Below are 21,962 nucleotides of genomic sequence, written 5' to 3'. Positions count from 1 at the left end.
GAGGAAACGACCTCAAGTTGCACTGGGGATGTTTAGACTGGATATTAGGAAAAATTTTTTCACCAAAAGGGCTATCAAGCATTGGAACAGGCTGCTCAGGGAAGTGGTTGAGGCACCATCCCTGGAGGTATTTAAAAGACATATAGGTGTGATGCTGAGGCACATGGTTTAGTGGTGGAGTTGGCAGTGCTAGGTTAACGGTTGGACTCGATGATCTTAAAGGCCTTTTCCAACCTAAACAATTCTATGATTCTATGATTTTATTCTTTCGGTTTTCTCATGTCAGATTTGAATGGAAGTTTTATGGGAGTCTTACGTGCACCATGACATCAGGATTAAGCCATAATATCAGTACGTGAAGAACGCGTGTCTGTGTCTGCTGAGGTATTTTAAATTATTTACTTGTAGTAATAATTTAAGTGTGAAGAGGTGTGTGTATGTGTGTGGAGAAGAGCTGTCTTGTTTTTCTTTTCATGGGAGGACTGTAGTTGGGAAACTGTGATAAATGCTGACTGGAAAGTGAGTAGTAGTTTCTGAACCCTCTTGAGTGAAGAAAAGCATCATTAGCCTGGCAGATTGTCAGCAGCAAATGGTACATTAATTTTTGGCACAAAACTCTTGCTAGCAAAAAAAGAGACTTTCCTTTCTGTTGTTAATAATAAAAATGATGAGGGACTGATTATCTGTTCTCCAGGCTGGTGGTGTTCAGCTTCTTTTTAATATCCACATAAGACAGATGCAATGCTTTTGACAAAAGTCCTTTTATATTTCGTTAAAAATAAAAAAATACTTTCTAATATACAGAAAGTCTACATGCATCTACATAAATAACTCTTCTTTAAATAACTTCATTATGATTACAAACTATTACAAACTGTGTATAAACTATTTAAAAATTTCAAACATTATTTAAAGATAAAGAGATACCAGTATTAAGATGTGTATTGAACTGTATGGAATATGTTGAGTTTCATCCTAGGCCAGTTTTACTTCCCCAGTGCTTCAGACGTACTGTTTCATGTCTACGCTAGTGGTAGTAATATAAGGAAGTAATATTTTTTATTTAAAATGTTTACTTACACTTGAATTAGGTGATCTCAAGCTATGTTGAAAATTTTAGTAAGCTCAGCATAATGATCTAACTTTATTTTTTACCCGAATAATAATGAAAGCGTTTTTCTTTAGTAATTCGTTGCTTTAAGTGTTAGGGTACCATTTTTTAATGCTCAGTGTGATTCTGCATAAGTTCTTACAGTTCAGCTAATGCAAGTACATAGAAGTTGTTTATTTTTATATGGCAGTCTGTTTTGATAATGACAGTAATTTCTACTTCCTTTGGGTGCTGTACATAAATCTGGTATATGAAGAGCTACAGTGATTAAGAATAGCAGGAAAGTACTACATAAAAAGGAAACATTATTTAGTAGGAATTGAATTCTTCAGTAAGAACAAGATTTGCAAGAATGTGAAGATGTAATTAAAAAGTTAGAAGTAATGTTGAGACCACAATCAAGTCTTCCTCATTTCTCATCTGAATTTATAATAGTTTCATCAAGATTTGCAGTAGCTCTGTATCTTTTGAGATTGAGTGTGCATATTGGGTGCTTCCATAATTTCTGTCACTGCAAATACCCTGGATTAAAACTCACTTTGATTTGCTATTTACCACAAAATGACGAAACTCCTTATCTGTTTCCACTTTTTAAATAAAGAACTACTCTTTTTTCCTTTACTCCATTTTGTTTAACTTGAAAGCTTCAGCATTAATTTACTTGGGTGAGAAATACTGTGGGTGAAGCGCTGGCTAGGGATTTGTAATAATTAGATTCTGTTTGCAAGTGTGTCACCCGGCTGCTGTGTGAGTTTAGAGGAGTTTGGTTATCACGGTATGTTTTCATCTGTTCATTGGGGATGAGGTGGCTATTTGCTTGGTAAACTTTTCTTGTGTTTACGTCCTTGAACGTACATAATGTCAGCTGTCATGGACCTTAAAGTATGTGAGATTCTACTTTAGGATAAATGCAGACCCTTAATTGAAAAATACTTCGTAGCAGCTATGGTAGTTAAAATAAATAACAAATAGGTTTTATGTGCTTTATATTAGGATAGAGAAAAGGTAAATATATTTTTAAGTGGCCCCATTTAAAACAATCCATTTAAATGGCTACATACAATCATCTCAGCTGATGCACAGCCTCACTTTGCCTAGTATCTGTGAAAATGCTTTTGTTGACAGAAAATCTCCTTTATTGTATTTAAAAAAAAAAAGAAATTATTAATAAAAAGTAGGTAGAAGCAGACCGTATTATAGCAGCTAAAGTATTTTTAATGCATCATATTAAAAGATTAAAAAGTTAAGACTCTTTAGAGTATGGTTGTCATGGGAATAGAAATTTGAATGATTAACCCCCTTCTATTTATAGCAGTTTTGTCTGAGTTAATATTCCTGTTCCAGTTAATTTCTAGGTAAATTTTATGAGAAGGGAGAGCAATTCTTGCCTTAGTCTGTAGCTGCAGCTAATCATTTTAGTGTCCTCAAGTTACTTTATTTTTAATATGAATTTCACAAATCGTGCTGCTGTATTTTCAGATTTATTTGTACTTTGATAGCTTGTCAACTTTTATTGCATGCAACTACAGGATTTAAAGAAGCCTTCAGCATTTTGTTGGCTTCTTTTGTCCTCCCATCACTACTTGCTGTTTTTTAAAATACTGGTATATCAGTGCTTAAGACTGATCTTCTGGGGTTATGGGCTCATGAAAATGAGAGATGCAGGCTGTGTGTGCTATGCTGATAAAGCTCAAAAGAGCCAGACCTAATATATACCACTTATTATGACAATTTTCCACCCTCTTGATGCCAAAAGTGGCTTCTTCATTGTTAATTTAATTGGGGCTTGTTGGCCAGGAAAGTAGCGTGCTACTTTTAATTTGTTTTTTAACTCTATTTGTGGAGTAATAAAGGGTTTCTACTTATGTAATGGTGGTTTTCTTGAAAAACGGGCAGTGTGGTTAATTTGACCCTTGATATAAGGAGTCTTTGGAAACAGCAGCATTCCTGGAACTTTCAGCTCATGCTTCTACATCTTGGTGATTAACAGACCCAGCTAACCTGAAAAAAGATTTCTTGGGATGCGGTGGCAAACGAAATGGTGTCAGTGGTGTTTAATTTTCTGTTGTTCTGTGATGTATTTTTTTTTCCTTGTGATTTACTTAGGAGAAGTAAAATAGGATTATAGAGAGGCTTTGTTTTCTTTCTGACTTATCATGGGAGAGAATTTGAAAGGAGTTAAGGCAAATATTTTTCAGGTCTTTCCTCAAGACTTGGACCCCCTGGTAAATCCCTCTTTTGCTGTTAAGTGTGGTGGTGAGAAATTTTTATCACTGTCAAACCATTTTTGTTTGTGTGAATACTGAAAAGCCTTTGCTTTCATTTGCAAGAGTTGCTTTTTTGACTTCTGATTTTTATGGCATATTTTAAGAATTGCTTTCTTAACTGCAAACGCTGCTGCTCCAGTGCTCTTGTGTGTGCCCAGGTTTATATACCTTGTATATTACTACTACTGTTATTTGGAGGTGAAGCAAGTTGTTGTGATGTAGTGAAGTGGTAAAGTCTCTCTGGTGGTTTGCTCTGGAAGGAAGAGGAGCTCATTTTTACTTAGCAGAGAAAGAGATTTTACGTGCCTATTGCTAGAAACTGCTGTAAATATTGATCTTGTAATTCAGTGGTAGCGGGAGGATAAATACATTCTCCAGCATGCGTCTGCTGCCTCCTTGCTTCAGTCCTTCCACACCTTGCCTGTGAAGAAGTCAGAGAACGCATCACTTTTAGTCCAGCTTTTGTCAGGTTCCTCTTTAGTCTTGTGGCTTTAGAGATGTTACACAGAACATTAACAGGGCTGTATTCTTTCCATCTTGATGGTCATGATTCAGCTCAGCATCAGGAATTGCTTTGCAGCTTGATCGTATCGAACATACAATTATTCTTAAGCTGGTTAGAGCAGTTCTATTCACCATAGCATCTATGATACTACGGGTAAGAAGTCGCTCATCTGTGTTAGGGATCTGCCAAGCAGATTGCTTTCTTTATGGAGCAACCTTATTCCCCAAGGATTTCTGTGCTCTGCCAGTGCTGCTATTGCTACTCTTCCTGCAGAATTCATGCCCATGTGCTGAAAAGGGTACCTAGAGCAAGTCACAGCTCTAGCACTACTATAGCTCGATTCCTTCTCAGAATATAGAAGAAAATCTCTCACTGCAGTGTTCCCTGGTGCCATGAAAAGCTTTTACTTCTGCCAGAAATAAGGTAGTTCTTTAATCTACTGAAACGTTTTCATTAATGAATGAAGCTGAAAACTGCCATATAGTCTAAATTACTATGCTGAGCATTGCAGCTGAGGGAAATAGAGGGTTTGGGGTTTGTGTTTTTTACATCAAGTGTTCTGTAATTCTAGGTGCTATGTTTAAAAGCAGTGTAAAATCTACGAATACTATTCAAATCTGACTTTTGGATCCAAATCCAGATTTGAACTGTTGATTTAATGAGGAGGATTGTGGTTTGTGTGGTTTTTTGTTTGTTTGTTTGTTTTAAACCAAGCACTCCCCTGTGTCTAGCCTGGGAGTAGTGCAAATTTGGGGTTCTTAAATTGTGTGACATTATGTGTTGCTATGCTGAAATTATGCTTGATATTTTTACATTTTTTTTCTGAAAAAAAACCCGGCTTCAAAATACCCACCCAAAACTCAACCAAACTTCCATGAGCAGAGCCTGGTAGCTGCGTACTTTTTGAGTTATTCTTCCTCGTTTTGATATGTAGTAACTTTCATAAAGAAACCTGATTAAATTTATTAATATGGAGGGGAATCTTTTTTTTTTTTAAATAAAAATTGCTGGTGGTGCTAGGAGTTATTTGTCAGCTCTAAGATGACAGAATCTTTGATCCCTTTTTCTTGTGGATGTGCCAGATGGTAGAGAAAGTTATAGAACCTCTATGTAAAGAGGCGTTAAGGAAGACAGTCTATCAATATATATTGCATTGCAGCTCTTGTTATATTGAAGATAAAATAGTTAATGAAAGGGATAAAATAATCTTGCTATAAATGTAGATATTAATGCAAAGGATTGTATTAGAACCTGGGAATGTGATTGTTTAATTTTATATTAGAAAACTTGGTCTCAAAATCACTCCTAGATATGTTCTGTATTGTAAACTGTGCACTTACTATTGCCATTGTCCCGCCAATCTTAAATTCATACATAAGGGCTATAAGAAATAGGGATATTGTAAAGCTTCTGTCTTTTCAATGTTTCAGAGGAAGTGTAAGAATTAGAAGCCCAAACTTGTATTCAGGCTTGCAACTAGTTTTCTGTTAGTTCTGCCTGTTTTTCCCCACCTGTTTAAATGCACATCAGGTTTGCTGTTGAGCGGCTAATACGAGCAGGAGGAGGCTGTCCTTGCTTTCTTCACACTCTGGTCATCTTGCTTCCACGTTCCCTAGTGACACTCTCCCTTTCTGTTTGGTAACACAGCCGAGGTTCTTGGAGGCCTTCCATAGGCACACCGACAACACAAATTTGTACATTCTGGCATATAACATGCAACTCCTTTGGTAACACCCTGAGTTTCCAGCACTGAAGTATGAGGCAACAGAAGTCTTGCTACCTGAAAGAGGAGGGAGTGGGGAGCAAGAGCAAATTAAAATGCAGAGTGTTTCATTACCTAAGAGAGCTTAATAGATTTGCTTGTGAATGTTGGATGTAGCTGAAGGTAAACTCCATTTGTTAGATGCTTGAAGTTTTCCCTCTTCATCACAATAAATATTAGTGATTATTTTTAGTTTCAGATAGTATTTACTATATACGTGATATTAGTGATGAAATACTGTTAATATTTGTCATATGGTAATATTTGGAATCAAACAGCAAGTTGGACCCCAGCAGCATGTCTTTGAAGTACACTTAGCTAGACGTTGCTGTGCTTGTTCATAATCCTTGCAGTCCACACTTTGGAGTTTGTTTTAATCATTAAGAACAAAGCCTTTAAATAGGTATCTAGAGCAGAGTGGGAAGTAGCTTCACAAAATGGCTCATAACAATTAATTGCTGGAAAATTCATTGTTTACTCTTGTTATTTAAATCTAAATATGCACATAACAAAAAAGCAGAATTTGGAAACTAAATAGAAGTAAATTTGCATAGTTTCACCATATTAGGCGTTTAACATAATGTAAATGGGAAGTGAAACATCAGCATGTGAAAGTAGTGAAGAAAATAGACTACACAGATCACAAGAAACAGAAATCGCGAGTAGTCCTATTAATAATGTTTCAAATAACTAAATAATTGTGATAAGATCTTTGCAGAGCTAAGATGAAGACTCACAGTTTTATTTCTCTGCAAGTAAATATTTATTCATTTAGTAATTTTGGGGCGGAACCAGTAGGGTTTTTTTGCAGTGGTTTGACATCTGTGATACGGTAGTAAGTAAAAAATGCGTCAACAATTAGGGCCATATTCAGGTGTGCTGAATTGTGAGGAAATGCCTCGTCAGTGAGAGCTGTGCACCTTCAGTCTTTCAGAGGGAAATCATGGAGATGGACCTCATAAACTTTAGGATGTCTGAAAATGGCCTTGAGCTTATTAAATGAATGTAAGATTCCTTTATCAAAAACCGATGTTGTGGAGGTAATTTTTTTCCTTAACAAGTCCTTGTGTTCCCTGTTATGCCCTGTAATTAACTTAGCTGCAAAAGTAGGTTTTGAAACAAAAGTGTGGGGCATAATTGTGGTGTGATACGGGACCAGAAGAACCAGTGCTTCACTGGCTCTTTAAGGTACAGGAATTGCTGCGCTGCTGGCAATTAATGCCCCCCTCCCTGAGACTTCTGTTTTCAAATACTGCTTTAGATGTAATGAAAATCCATGCAGAATCAATTGTTTTTGTTATTGCTGGCAATCTATTTTAGTGTTCAGAAAGATGAATTTTAGTAGTATGATGGCTGAGGGTGCGCACTGATTGCAGACCAGTTGATGGGCAGTTTGTTAACTCCTGCAAACATCTCTGTAGATGTCACAAGGGCTTGTGCAGGGTGGTGGATTTGTTTGCAACTGCTCAGTGCTCAAGTCGGCTCAGCCTCAAGCCTTTGCGCTTCAGTATGTGTGTGCGAGTGTGCATATAGGTACGGATTTCTTGGAAGAGGAGCACTGCTCTATGACCGGTGCTTCTAACTCTCCACTTCTGAAAGCCAGATTTAGTGAGCCAGATTTAGTGAACCAGATCTAGAAAAGTGGCAGCAGTGGCCTGGAGGTGTAAGTGATCTGTGGGCTCTGGGAGGTGGTGGGAGAGTTTACATCTTCACACGGATGAATGAGTCTGTTCAACCTAAACTATTCATTTCTTTGTCACAAGCTTTGGAGCTACTGAACCAGTTGGGTAATCACTTGTGTCCTAAACTGGATTGAAACTGGAAATGAGCTGGAAAGTGTTACTCATTTGACTCCATGTTTATCAATCAACATAAAGGAAGTCTAAGCACTTGTTTGTGAGTCATCTGAAATCATAAAAACACTGCTGTTTTTGTAAGAGGGTCACATGCAGCCTAGAACTCTGTGTTTTTTTGAACTCTAGAGTACCCTCAGATCTAGTACATCTCCAGCCCAGACTCTCTCCTAGGGTGTTCTGGTGTTCTGCGGTTGCCATCAGAAGTTATCAGCACTGGCAGCCAGCCCTCCCTAATACTGAGTGCCTTTGCAGGGTCTCCCGCTTACAGAGACTTTGCTAATCTTGATTTCAGCAAACTGCGTGCAAACCAGAGAATGATTGCTTGTCTAACAGAATGAGAGAGGAAAAAATTGCCATCTACTAGAGTCTTTTTTTGTTAAGCTTCATTAACAGTGATGTCTTCCTCTTCTGCTTTGCCCAGAGGCGTTTCTTTTGAAGGTGGCAGAGCAGAAGAAAAACAGTTGAATCATTCTGAGAAAGTAATAATAAATTATTTTTGTTTAGGTTTTTGTTTGTTGATCCTAAATCATGCAGGTGATGCCTTGCCATCTGGAATTAATTGTTCTTTGCTCCTTTAGTTGTAGGTCCTTCATTTTTCAGTCCAGTAAGAACCCAAAGTCTTTTGCTCTTTTGTTGCCTTCATTGTAAGGACAAGAGATTGTCATTTGCCTCACAACTTCAATGGAACCGAGTGCTAAACCGCAGAGTAGGAGGATTGCTGGATTACTTAACCCTGGGCACCATCAGGATATATCACTGTGAAAGAGGGATTCCCCTCTGCCTCCCCCTCAGAATTAAATCCAAATGTCAGTAAATGACACTGTTATAAATCAGTGTTTTCAAAATAAAGAGTTGATGAAAACTTGCAAGATCTTTTCAGTATTGTCTTACAGTTCTAAACTCAAAGGAGTGTGTGTAACCAAGTAAAAAAAAAATTATTTATTGTAAAGCATATTAGTATGTGCTTGTGCGAGTCTAAATTTCTGTTAAACAAGGCTGTTGGACACTGAAGGGGATTTTGGAGAGCTGAAGCACAGTTTAGTGAGGCTGGCTCTCGGGGCAGGGAGAACGTGGCTTTGTTAGAGGGTGATTCTTAGCAGTTGAGTGCAGAGCTCCTGCTCTGAATCACCCACTGGATTAATGTAATTATGATATCCAGTTCTCTTTAATGAAGACATGTGACTGAATTTAGCTTCAAATTATGTTTCTAACTGTTATCCATTTAACTTAAAGAATAACATTGACCTGCAGTTTTAGTTAGTCATGAAAACGCTTTGTGGTCTTTTTGTCCATCTTAAGGAAAAAGAAAGGCTGTAAACTGGCTTGTAGTTCTGACATAGATCTCTCTTTGCAACTCATTTGGCTTAGAGCTTGGTATTCTGCAGTTTCTGTCTCTGCTTGGTTTTGTTTTGTGCTTTTTTTTCTGTGGGTATTTTTACGGGATGACAGCTTGTAGCTATGTGCCTGTTTTGGTTAAAAGGTTTTGTACGAGATAGGTGGGTTTCATAGAGCAATTGTGTTCTGCATTGTAAAGAGGCACATTTCAGAAAAGCTTGAGGCTTTTTTTTTAGAAAAGGATATTATTGGTTTTTGACTAACCACCACCACCTGTGTAAGTAGAACACAAGGAAGAAAGAACACTGCTGTGTGTGTAGCAGTACGCTGTCCATATCAATAAAATATTTTTACTCTTGATATTAGTGCAGAAATAAGTGCCACCTTTAAAAGGTCAAAACTGGTCTCTGCTGTTGAAGAGACTGTGGACGCTCCGTAATGATGCTTACATACAGTTCTGCTGTGTGGATCAGTCTGCACAGAGCGCTACACAACATATAAGAAATAATTTTTTCAGATTCAAGCTTTAACTTGCATTTTCAACATTTGCACTATGATGCCCAATATATGGAAGTTGGAAGTTGCTGTGATTTAGCCAAATGTGCACTGCTGCAAATTCCTTTTCTTACAGTTTTAATTCCTGAGTTTGGGTTGTAATGGCTTAATTACTGATAGTGAAAGTTCCTGAAGAATTCTGCACCTGGTATTGTTGAAATTTAGGATTGGGGAATGAGGGAAAAGAATGTTGCTTTATATTTCTCAGTGTTTTTTTGATTTGAAGGTATTTGGTGTATTTGCTGATGGTTAATCCTCTCTTGTCTGAGACTCTGTGAAATGGCGAGTTTCTTGGTTGCTGAGTGGCTGTGACAGCAGCTAATTCAGCTTGACATTCGCTTGTCCGGTCTTCAGTGCTATTGAGAGCATGAAATGCACGAGACGGCTTTGAGGTAGCTGAAGAAGTGAACCAGAAGCTATAAAATGCCCTAGCAGTACGTTTCTCTATGTATCAATGTCTAAAACATCTCCTCGTGCTCTCAGCGCTGGTCCTGATGCCTTCCTCAGTGCGTCTTCCAGAGTAGGAGGTTTATTTGCAGAGAGGAAGATACTCCAGAAACTGCTGCATCATGTCATTCAGCCTACTCAGAGTTCCTCATCCTAAAGCAAACACAGAGTATTCTTTCTAACAAACAGGAGCTTGTCTGATGGGTCCAGAAATTGTTATAGAGGAGAAGACCATAGGGCCACAATTAGCCCAGTAGTTTCTATGCGGCATCTTATATTGCTTATGAATTAATTTTTCTTTTTTCTTTTTTTTTTTTCTTTCTTTGTGAGTGGGTTACTTCTCTGGCTTATAATTGTTTCTGGTTTACATTAGATGCCACACAGGAGTTTTAGGCAAAAGTGTCTTATACATTTTCCCCCTTTCTTCCCTTCTGGTACAATTTTTTTGGTCATACGTTCATCAGTGTTTCTGTGGACATGAAGAAGTATAGAGGGTACCTATGGAACTGTAGAAAGTTTTACTATATTGTCACAGGCATTTTGATTGCCACCACACAGTTCTATGATTCCTGAATTATTTAAGATTGTTAATGTTTTCTCTAAAACAGTTATGATTTGCATAAAACCGGTATCTGTGTAATAAAGGTGTAATGAAAGGATTCACGAAAATGATTATTTTGTAAAACACAATTTCTCATGCAGAAGTTGCAAGCTGAAGTGGAATAGGATTGCTGTTAGGTCCGTGGTGGCAGTTTCTATAGAGGTGGTATGGGGGTGGACCCAAGGGCAAGTGCCCAAGGTGTTTTTGTATTGTGTTTTTGGCTGAGCTCATGGTCAAGAGCGACCCATCAAGGAGGCCCCACTGGTAATGTCCAGGTGACAGTTCTAGGTTTCCCATGTTCCCCAGAGCGATGCAGTGGGGAAAAGGTGGGTGCTCATCAGTTTGGTTTGTTTTCATCGCTTGAGAGAGTTGCTTCAAATCTTTTCTGATCTTTACTCTGTTCCCAGGGATTATGCTTGCACGTTTCTTCTGTAGTTGGAGTTGTCACTAGCTGTTCACAGTAGTTAAAAGGCCAGCTGGGTTTGTACCTTGCTTTGTTAGGTGACATAGTCACCAGCCTTTGAAAAATTTTCCACTCATGCTTTGAAGGTAGAAAGTGTACTGACTGGCATATGAAAGGTTGACCATGATGTGGTCTGCAGTTACGCTGATAACCATCTCTCATAACCTCTGTTCTGCTGGTCTGAAAAACAAGAAAGCTTGGTTAGCTAGAAAAAGAAAGCTGCACACTGTCATCCTGTACTGAAGGGTTTGTTTCTAATGCTTGAATATAGTAGTGGGTAGTTTGTACGCACCAGAAATGTTGTAAGGTCTGGAGGACTAGCCATTCCCCTAGCTGTCCTCAGTGTACAGCTGATTGCAGAGGACCAGCAGGAAGCCTGTTGTCAGTGTCATGTCCGAATTGCAGTGGAGATGCAAACTACTGGCAGAGTAGAGGGGGAAAAGGATGGGGAGCCATAGGGAATCCAGCAGAAATCTAGCAAGCAAGAGGCTGTGGAGAACACGGGAACTGATAAACTGTGATAGGAGCTATTCACAACTTACTGGTTTGTTCAATGTGTACAGTTTATGGACCCTAAATGTTTTCTGGGCTTCATGCATGTGCTTGACTCCCAGTTTGGAAGCCAGTGCATTTCCCACTGTGCTAATACGCATTTCTTTCATTTCTCACCAAATTCTGAATAAGGTATGAGGAGCGTTAGCTCCCCTTGGCTCGCCAGTGGCTTAGAGAGGGATACAGTGCAGGAGGTTGGCTGTCCGAGACAGGAATGATTTCAAGCATGACAGGAGCCAAGCAGCTGTCTCCTGTTCCAGGTCACAGTTTGCACTATATGATGCGAAGAGAAAGGAAAGAATGAGACAGAAGAAGGCTCTAAGCAGAAATTGCAGCACCAAAATGACTGCCTGCATTCTCTTCTGGTACTTGAGTTATTTCACAAAGTGCAGGTTTGGTTTGTTTTCTTTTTTTTTAGTACCAGCCTTGTTTGATTTTCTTTTTTTTTTTTTTTCAAATGCAGTTAGTCAAAAATGTGAGAAACACATCTGTGTTACACATTGTTCCCATTTATGAACTTAATAAAATGGGTAGGTAGTATGGTATAGGGAAGGAAAAAGTCACAATTTTTTCCAGTGTATTAGTGCTGATATTAGAAAACTAGTATTGTGCAGTTTGCCTGTGATTCCCACATTGCTTTTAGGAGGCCTTTCTGTGGTTTGCCAACCTCTATGGAAGTGGTTGTTGTTCTTAGGGTAAACTTATATTGTATATACCAGGAGAGGCATATATGCAATTTCAAAACACCATTCTTTGCTACGTCGGTGCTGGTAGGTTTCCCATGAAAGGTTTCCTATGAATTTGGAATGGTGTGTTAGGCTCCCACCGTCTGATTTGTCATCAGGTGGCTAGTTAGCCAGAGACCTCTAGAAGGTTTGGATATCCAATTTTTAGTTAAAATAACATCCTGCTTCCGCCCCAGGGTATGGTCTTTCAGGCATACGCTGTGTCCCCCCTTTGAGGGGCAACAGATCATGCAAGATTGTGCCCTCAGGTGGAAGTTCTGGAAGTAATGACTATTTATCTTGTATCTGTAGTATGATGCATTTCACACCCCCTCCCAAGCTCCTGCCTTCTGGCCGCTCACTTTCGATTCTGATTTTTGTGACCCCATAAACACAAATATTGACAGGCTGTAAAACGTTAATGCCAGACTGGTACTTCAGCATTGGTTATGAGAGATTCACACTGTTCCTTTGTCGTTGCAATTTCTACATTGTGTACGTCTGCCTTCATTTTCCTGTAGTCTTCCTCTTTGGGTGTTGCCTGCTGTAGGCTCCTAGGCTTTAATCATGAGAAGTTTCTGGACTAGTTCATACCTTTATGCACCACACAGTTGTTTTCAAAAGGTTGTCCATGGAGCGGTAACTTAATTTTTTCAGACTTAAGCAAACGGGGCAGCAACTGTTTTTCCCTCAAAGCCACTGAAGAAATCTAAGTTACTTCACAGTGCTCTATGTGCTGATCCCCAGAGAGGTTCTGCTCTGTATGGGACAGAGGGAACAACAGCCCTTGTTCCTGGTCCCTGTACTGGGCTGAGTCCTCCAAGCACAGTGTGGACTACTTAGTGTGGTTTAGAAAAACAATTGTTTACAGGAGGAGGAGCAGAGTTACATGCTTTGTGTTTTGTGGCTTGGCCTACAAACCTGTAGATAATATCAGCGCAAACTGATAGCACCGCTTTGTTCTCAAGGGTATTTTAAATATTTTTCCTTTATTTCACTTTGCTGAGAGCCTGGTTTGCAAGGCAGAGCTAAATGGAGGTGGTGTCTTGGCTATGTGGAGATATTTTGTCCTGTACTGTACGTCTGCAGGGTGTTGGTAAGAGCAGACCTATGGAACCTTTCCCCTGCTGTTTCACAAGTTGAAGTGTGAATAGGAAGATGGGATCATTTGTGTCATCAAATCAAATTCTCCACTATAAAACCAAAGATGGCATTACGCTCTTCTTAAAAACAAAACAAAAACCAGCTTACAGCCAAGTGTAAAAGAGAATACGTGGTCAGGAGAGTGACAGCAACTCTATTTCCCTTTCTTTTGCCTTTAGTTGCAATGGGCATCTGTTGATCTGATCTAAATTGTGTACAAAAATTTAAAAATATTTGTATCAGCTAAAAAATGTTTTTGGCTGTGTAATTCATGACTATGATACCTATATTGTTAGAATAATTAGCATCTTCTACATATTTTTTCCTTTCCTTTTTTCTTTCTGGTAACCAAGAGTTTGAGGACTTGACATTATTTTAATTGTTAGATTGTGTAATGTGAACATGGTACCATATTAGAAGAGAATGAAAATGTGTGGTTAATTAGATATTTTTGCACAAAAAGTTTATAGAGCTATTAAACCAACTAACTGTAAATTGCTTGTTTTCTCATTTGGTTAATTACAATATGTTGTGTTTTGCTTTTTTAGGTTACATTTAGTTCATCTTGTGGAACCTTCCGAGAAAACACGGGTGATAGCAAGAAAACGATGTTTAATAAAAGTATCTTCACTACACAGTCAGACTGAAACAGGAACGGGTTCTCTGGAGTAAGTATTACGGTTATTGGGTTGAGTTTTTGTGCTTATAAAGTCAGTAGCATGGTTATTAGGCTGTTATTCTATTTAACTTTGTTATAGTTGCATTAAAAAAAATGAGTGACTCCTTAGTCATTTCAGTTGATCAGCTGGTGATGGGCACTCTTTTGGACTCTTATTGAAGCCTCTCCCATCTTGGAAGCAATTGCACCTTATGAAATGTAGATGGGCTTCGGATGTTTCCCTTGGCTCCTGTGTATTCTGGGTATGGTTTGGAGCAGGAAGTGGCCTGGTATAGGTGTAATTGTGTATCACCCACGATTTACTGGCAGAAGTTGAAGCTCTGCCTGTATTTTTCAGGGGATTTGGAAGTGTAATTGTTTTTTGGCTGTAACTTCCCACTCCTGGCACTTTCTGTGTGACTTTGATGTTTTTGTTGTCAGTATTTTTAGTATTTGTCTTGTATTGCAGGTCCATCATCCATCAAACTAGCATAAGCCTTCAATTTATGGATCTCAGATATGTCTTTTCTTCACTGTTTCTAGTTAACTTATAGCTTTTGTGAATTCTAGGCTGAGATGTGGGTCTCATTTATGACACAAGAAGCTTAGCTACCTAACTCAGGGTCTGTGGATTGCACCTTTTGGTACTAGATACCTAAACATTTATATACTAATACAGTATAATTCTTAATTTCTGTGTGCTTCGCTTGCTTGTGATGGGAAATGTAACCATTTTTCTATCACCTTGTTTGTAATATGTTTAAACATATTCTTGTAGAGGTTAGAAACCAGGGAAAATCTGCATAATTTTCTTTCTGATGCAGATTTTGCTCATGCTTTGTGATATGTGAATGGAATTCTGCAGGAGTCATTGGAAATACACTTAAATGCGTACTTAGGAATGAAAAATATCTGCCCATTAGAACTGAAAGGGGGTGGGAAATGGTTTTAGTTTACAACAAGTAGATTTTGGCTTATTGCTTTATTGCCAAGAGGAAATGACTCTTCTTAGCTTCTTCTTTAAAAAGGGATGTGTACATGGTGTCATAATTTGGGTAGAAAATGTCTGCGAAACCTAGTCAGACAAGGTGAACTTTTCCTACTTGGTATTTTTTCCAAAGTGTTTTTAACTGGCAGAATAACACGTTTGGGTTGATAACTTTTTTTTTTTTAAAGGCAGGAAATAAATTATTGTGACATTTCAATTAAACATGATGTGTGTGTTAGTTTCCTTTCTCTAACTACTTGAAGCAAATGCTACAATTTTAATTCAGCATGTGTAAATTTGTATCAGTCCCTGATCTGGGCCCTCTGTCAGGTGGCCCCTAAACATTCTTGTAAAAGGTTCTTGTAGCACCTGATAATTGAACTCTGACCTCTGAAGCTTTCAGAAACTGGGCTGTATGAAGTTATTTGTCTTTTACTGACTCACGAAACAACACAGTAGAAGTACAGGCACCTGTCACAATATCCAAATAAAATGATACTTAATTGCTGCTTACACACTTACTTTGACAAGTTAATTCTTGACTCTGGTAATCCAGTTACTGAAACAGATGAGCAATAAAGTTGAAACCAAGCTCTCCAAAGAAATGAAATGAAAAATGCCCACTAGAGACAGCTTTTATTAACTTTTAAATCATTGTGTACAGGCTGATGCGAGGCACAGAACTTGCTCATGTGTTTAGTAGCCAGTAGACTTGTATTCCCCCCCCTCCTTTTTTTAGAGGGACTTAGAGAATTTAGATGTTTAAACCTAAAGTCGATTCTGTTTTGTTCCTTTGGGGGAAATATTTTTGAATCGTTTTTTGTTCGTTTGTTTTGATTTGGATGTTTGTGTATGCTTGTACAGATTTCAATCATCACAAAGCATTTTACAATTTGAATCCTTCCTTAAAGTACTAAAAACATGAAAATAAAGTCCGAGTAGTGTCTATATTCCCCTCCACTCAGGACCTCCAAAACTGCATCCAGAACACTGTTTCCAGTTCTGGCCCCTCCAGAACAAGAGGGATGCTGGCAAACGGGGGATGCAGAGGTGATTAGGGGGCTGCAGCATGTGGCATTCGAGGTGGGGGGTGTGGCTGTGCAGCACCTTTGGAGAAAGACAAGGAAAGATCTTAACTAGAGTTTTCCACTGCCTGAAGGAGGATTACAGAGAAGATGTGGCCAGATGTCTGAGAGGTGGGGGGAAAGACAGAATGCAAGTTGCAGAATGCACAAGTTACAAGAAAAGAAATTTTAATGGAACATAAGGAAAGAAATTTCGCTGTGAGGGTCGTTAAGCACTGGAGTGGGTTGCTCATGAAGGCTGTGGGAACTTTCAAAATTAACCGTGCAGCTCCTAAGCAACATGCTTTAACTTCAGTATTGAAAATAATCTTGGGACCAGATGACTCCCAGAGGTCCCTTCCAACCTAAATTAGTCTGTGATTCTTAGATAATCTTAATTATTTTTCGTCCTTATGATGAATGGCCAGGACTACTTTTGGCTTTACTACCATTAACTTCATGACAAAAGTATTGATTGTGTGTGATTTTTAGGATTATTCTTTTCTACCAAACGGCATTGTACTTCAGGTTATCTTTTATGAATAAGTGTCATGAAAAAGTTGTCACAAAATACATCTAGACATGAATTGTTGGATTTCTGTCAATGCTTGTTCAGCATTGAACAGTCTTGTTCATATAAAAAACGTCTGTGAACAGCCTCTGAATTTGTGTAGTGGGTGCCATCAAAGCTGGTGTTGGAAGAAAACTAACTGCAAAAATCCAGACCAGATTGCTTTGTGTAAGAAACTGACCCAATCAGGAAGAATGTCTAGTCTGATGAAGCATGTAATTTTTTTTTCTTTCCCTTAACGGGCATCTTTCTAACTTTGAGTATGCATGGCATCTCTGTGTATGAGACTTAAGCACAGTCTGCTTATGTGATAGCTCTGGGGTTTGGTCTGTGTGCCCTCCTTTTAGGAGAAACTTTCACTCCTAATTAATTTTCCACTGTTTTTAATTATTTCACTTTTTTACCTCTCTTTCTAGATGCACACAATCTGTCTGCTGGAGAATAACCCTCTTTCCTAGAGGTTTTGATTGAAACATCAGAAATAATTGAAAAGTGAATCTGTTAGTCCCTGTGTGAAGAGGTATCTCTATATAGGAAAATCTCCATTTCTGGTCTTAACTTTTTTTTTTTTATAGTAGAAAGTCATCTAGCTCATAATTTAGAGAAGTAACATTTTTAATAGCTTAAGGAAACAGCTGCTGGTGAAATTTGATGGTCTAGGTTCATCTGTACAATTCAAAAGGAGAGGAAATATTAACCATTTATATATTTAAATGTCTTGTAAGTGGAATGTTTACTCCTCCTTTCCTCTGTGTTTACAGTGGAACAAGTAATGACTCTGACTGGTAGAACAGGCAAGAAAATATGAGCGAGCAGAACTAATACTGACTTAATATTTCCTTTTTTTTTTTGACTGTTAGACTGTTTTTTTTTTTTAGACTGTTTTGTTAGACTGTTAAGAATTCTTGTATGATTCTTCCATAGCAGTGGGGGAACAGGGACCCTGCAGTTTACTTAGTACAATAAATCAATAAAAACACAACTCCACATTATTAATGCATCTTCTTGGGTTCATGACAGACACATTACATAGTCTTTCGAATAATAGCTTGACCTCTAGGCTGTAGTTTTACCTACGTTTTTAAAAATGAGCTTAAGAAGTGTGAAGTGGCAAGCCAGCCCTGGGGCTGGAAGAAGCTGTTGCCCTTCTTCCACCACTCATCTTGCTTCTGTTGACATCTTCACTTTGCTGGCACAAGCAGTTACGCAGCTCTGTAGGAAACGGTCTGACACACCTGTGTTAAAATGACATCTTTATTCTGGCTTAAGGTTCTTCTGGGTTAAGGTTCAGCTCTTTCTCCTCCTTTCCCCTTCAGTCTGACTGGCCAGTCCTCCTTCTTCCCTTGTGCCAGCTCCATTCACCTGTCTTGTTAGGCTTGATTTTTATTTTTATTTTTTGTTTTAAAATATCCATGTGAGCATCCCATCATTTAAGTGTTTAGTAGGATCTTTTTCCAATATTAGAACTCAACACATCCAAACATTTCATGCTGGCCTTCCCCTAGTACATAGAATATCCAGTGATCTGGGTTATCTGAAGTGAATTATCTAGGTTGTGAACTAACCAGGTCTACTCTTCTCCCAAATCTTTCATCTCATTTTCCCGTCCTGGAGCATGCTATACAGAATGCATTGGTCTTCATGTAAGGTCCCGCTTTGCCTACTGCTATTTAAAACTTACCAAAATATCTGAGAGCGCTGTTTACAAATTTTCCTAAAGGTGAATGTACCAGATATGTTCTCACAGCCCAATTGACGTAGAATACTGAATTATTTGACTGAGCTTTTTACTTCATTGGAAGCTTTTCTCCTTCTTTTCTCCCTAACTCGGTTGGTCAAGGTGTCAGATTAACTGTTATTTAGGTGACAGTGCCTTTCTAATCTGCTGTTTTCTTCCATTTCTTTATTTTCCCTCCCATCCTGACCATGCAGAACTGGATTCCAGTGAGCTGAAAGGGGATGTTTTCTTATAATGGCCCCAGCTTCAGTGTGATCCAGTGATCAAATGCTTCTAAAGACAATTTCAGACAGTAGTATTTAAATGTGAAAGATTTTCTTCTTCCTGCAACTCGCTTTAACTGTACAATACAAAAAGATGGCTTGAAACTCCTTATTTTTATATATAGATTTTAACGTTATCTATATAGTGATTTCAAGATACAGCAAAGGATAGTCATGAATTAGTCGTGAGAAGCTGTTATGTTACTTTTGTATTTTGTGTTCATTGTGAGTAATGTGCTGCCTGAGAATTGTCTGAAGTCTATCAGAAACCCGGGACTAAGTTTTGTTCGTTCATTTGGTTCATCGTGAATAATCTTTGGAGGGAGCGGGAACTGTGTTTACTTTCTTGTGTATAAAGCAATGAGGAGTAAGAATTTCCTTTTATCCTCATTGTTCAAACCCGTTCTGGTAAGTCTTCTGAGTCTGGAATACCATTTTAATAATGTTGTTCTCTACCTGTAGACTTTTTTACAGAAAAAAAATTCTGAAGACAATAATCTCACTTACAGCTAGCTTTAAAATTACACTTTCGTTGAATCATAAAATAATTTCCATAAGAAAGGAGGACCAGAGGTAATCTAATCTAACCATCTGTTCAAATCAAGTTGCCTAAAATTAAATTAAATTTTAATTTGAAACCAGTTAACGTGTTTGCCTTTTTTTCCTATCTCTAAGTCCCATTGAAGTCAATTCCAAATTCAGATGCTCAGCATTTCTTGAAAACCGGGCCACTTTTATTTAGAGGCATTAATATCAAAGTAGAAACACCTTTCATTGCGTTTTTAAAATCCTGGCTTTGGTTTTTAAAACTTACTGCATTGTAATGCTATGGGTACAGCAGAGATAAAAAGCTACAGAAGATGAACAGGCCATGGAAAGAGAAGATCATCAGGGACCATGGAAAAAAAACCTAATCGAGTTATCTTTGTTTGTGGAAAATGAGCTATATTTCATGAGGAGAATGAGAGAATCTAGACTCGAATAGCTGAGAGACCACTTTCGGTACCAGTCTGAGCACTGTGAGGGAATGACATTTAAATAAGACCTTTCATGTTTTCTATACATAGATATTTTTAGAAAACTAAATGGTGATATTTTTATTCTGATTTCTGGAGGAATCTTGACTAAATGGACACTTAATTTTCCATTCCATAGGGCCAGCTGATGTGGCAGTTGAACTAAAACTGCTGGGAAATATTTATAGTGCACATGATCTTTAAAAATAACTTCCCAGACTATGCTGTAGATGTCTTGAATTCTTAAAGTCTTTGCTGTTATAGATAGATAACCATGACGTTCCTGGAGTGAAAAAATCCTGGCTTTGCTGATTTAGGCATTTGTAATTATAAAAGTTGGTTTTATTTACTTTTCAAATTTGTAACCGCTTTAGATTGAAATTCACCTGTGCAGCTGCAGAAGGCCAGAACCCTGAGTGGGTTCACTCTTTAGGGCAAAATAGGAATTTCAGTGGCATGGTATGAAATAACATACAGAATAAACTTCGTTAGTGCCTTAGGTCCCATCTTTAAAAGAGGGTCACTCTTGATCCTGCATGAACTGTGAGGCCTAGTGAGCAGAAAATACGCTTTGTAGTAATAGTAAATGCGTTGCTTAGCGTAGGTGCTTCTTCTTGTCACGTTAAACCTTTAAACCAAACCTAGCTTGCAATTCCGCATTACACCTAATTTCATCCCTGTGAGGGCTGCTGGAGGGTAACAAGGGTGTTCTCACCCCACCCTTGGTTTTGATACGGTGCCTGCTTGTCACAGGGTGAGGCAGGGCCATGAGCTGGTGGAAAACTAGTAATGTTTGTTCATGTTGTTATTCCATTGTGTGGCTGGGGAGGCGGGGGATGGCCAAGCAAGGGGAAAAACGTAACAGCGCTGCTGCTGACTGTAGGCTGCCCTCAGTCAGCTACGGATACGGTGAAACTGCAGGAAGCAGTGACTTATGTGGGGGTCAAGCTGGTGTCTGAAGTGATCCTGTTCTAGTCACTATAAATACAGTGGAAGGCGGCAAAATGGGAGTCCCATGCAACGCTCTGAAACTGCTGCCAGTGTGTCGGCTGCAGAACAGTTGTCGCGGCCCCGTGAGCTCACAGGCTGTGGCAGCAGCTCCGAGTTTGTTACAGTTTCAGGAATAGAAGAGGATGTAGTTCTACAGAGCCATGAACTGGCAAGCTGATCTAATGTATATATTTGACTTCAGGCTCTTCAGAAGAAATCAGAATTCTTTTAAATAGAAAGGAGGAGGAATTTTTCCTTTGATTTTTTTTTTTTTTTAAACACCTCCGAAGTTTCACAGGACACAAACCTTGCTGCATACTCTGACTTTCCATCTTTGCTGCTACATTCTTTTCCCTTATTTGTTCTCAAATATTTCCTTTATAGTTTGCTCATCTTTTTATAGTATTAGATGTTTACGTAGTTAGAAAAATGATTACAATGATTATATTGTGTAAGTTCTTAGTGTTTCTCCTACTTAGACTACGTGATAGGCTGCGTTTGTTTCCTAGAAGATTACTGTGGTCAGATTGTCATCTAGTCTCTTCTGGACAGTAAGATACTGTTTAAACACTGTTCTTGTGTGTCTGGATAGGATGGCCCTTTCCAACTGCTTTCACTGCTGCAAGACCTCTTTTTTTTTTTTTTTTTTTTTTTTTTTAAGCCCCTTCACTGCCATATGACAGAGGAAGCAGTAGATAAAAAGCTGTATTGATCACAGTGATGGTCATCTGGAATGTGATACTAAACAGTTGTAATAACTTATTATAGAAAGCAAAAATCTGGACAAGCAGAGTGCTCTTAGTTTTTGCATAATCAAAACAAACTAGTTTCTGATATTTGTCCTTTATGTAAATGTTCATGTTTTTAGTGGAAAAAAATAATAAAAAATTTCAGGTTTGTATTTAACCTGAAGCGCTATAGATACTTATGTGCCCTTAAAATGCACCCTTGTTTGAAAGACGTGGTGTAAAAGAAACTTATTTCTTAAGGAAACTGACTTTTTCATAGACAAGTGATTTCTTCTCCTCCCCCCAAAACGTTTTGCCATCTATTTGGGATAGCATACTTATTTCATCCTGAGAGAACTGTGACCACGTTTCTGGGATGGGTGACATCATTTCAGATGTACAATATCTCTTCTAAAGAATTGTCTGAAGACCAGATTTTCTTGGTGCTATGAGGCAGCCCAGGAGAATAAATGCTGTGAGAGATAACAGGACACTAAAATTTTGCTCTAACACTGTGTTATGTGGGTGTTTGTGTTTACCAGCTTCCTTGCAGCTTCTTTTACTTGTCTTTTATCAGTATTATTTTTGATTACTCTTCAGGATAATAGATTGAATGTTGCATTG

The 21,962-nt window shown here is 38.4% G+C and overlaps 1 protein-coding gene across 6 annotated transcripts in view; it reads left to right on the top strand.

Moving 5' to 3' along the window:
- Window positions 1-21,962, top strand: part of PIK3CB (phosphatidylinositol-4,5-bisphosphate 3-kinase catalytic subunit beta) — a 104,220-nt gene that overhangs the window by 28,941 nt on the left and 53,317 nt on the right. For all 6 annotated transcript variants that reach the window (XM_054206102.1, XM_054206103.1, XM_054206106.1 and 3 more), the window contains one exon: window positions 13,871-13,990. The gene's annotated coding sequence lies outside the window, so the exon portion shown is untranslated. The remainder of the gene's footprint in view (window positions 1-13,870; window positions 13,991-21,962) is intronic.

This window comes from Rissa tridactyla, chromosome 6 (genome assembly GCF_028500815.1).
Source record: "Rissa tridactyla isolate bRisTri1 chromosome 6, bRisTri1.patW.cur.20221130, whole genome shotgun sequence".
Lineage (NCBI taxonomy): Eukaryota > Metazoa > Chordata > Aves > Charadriiformes > Laridae > Rissa > Rissa tridactyla.
Note: the sequence above shows the minus strand (reverse complement) of the source record. Positions and strands in the feature narration are given on the sequence as shown.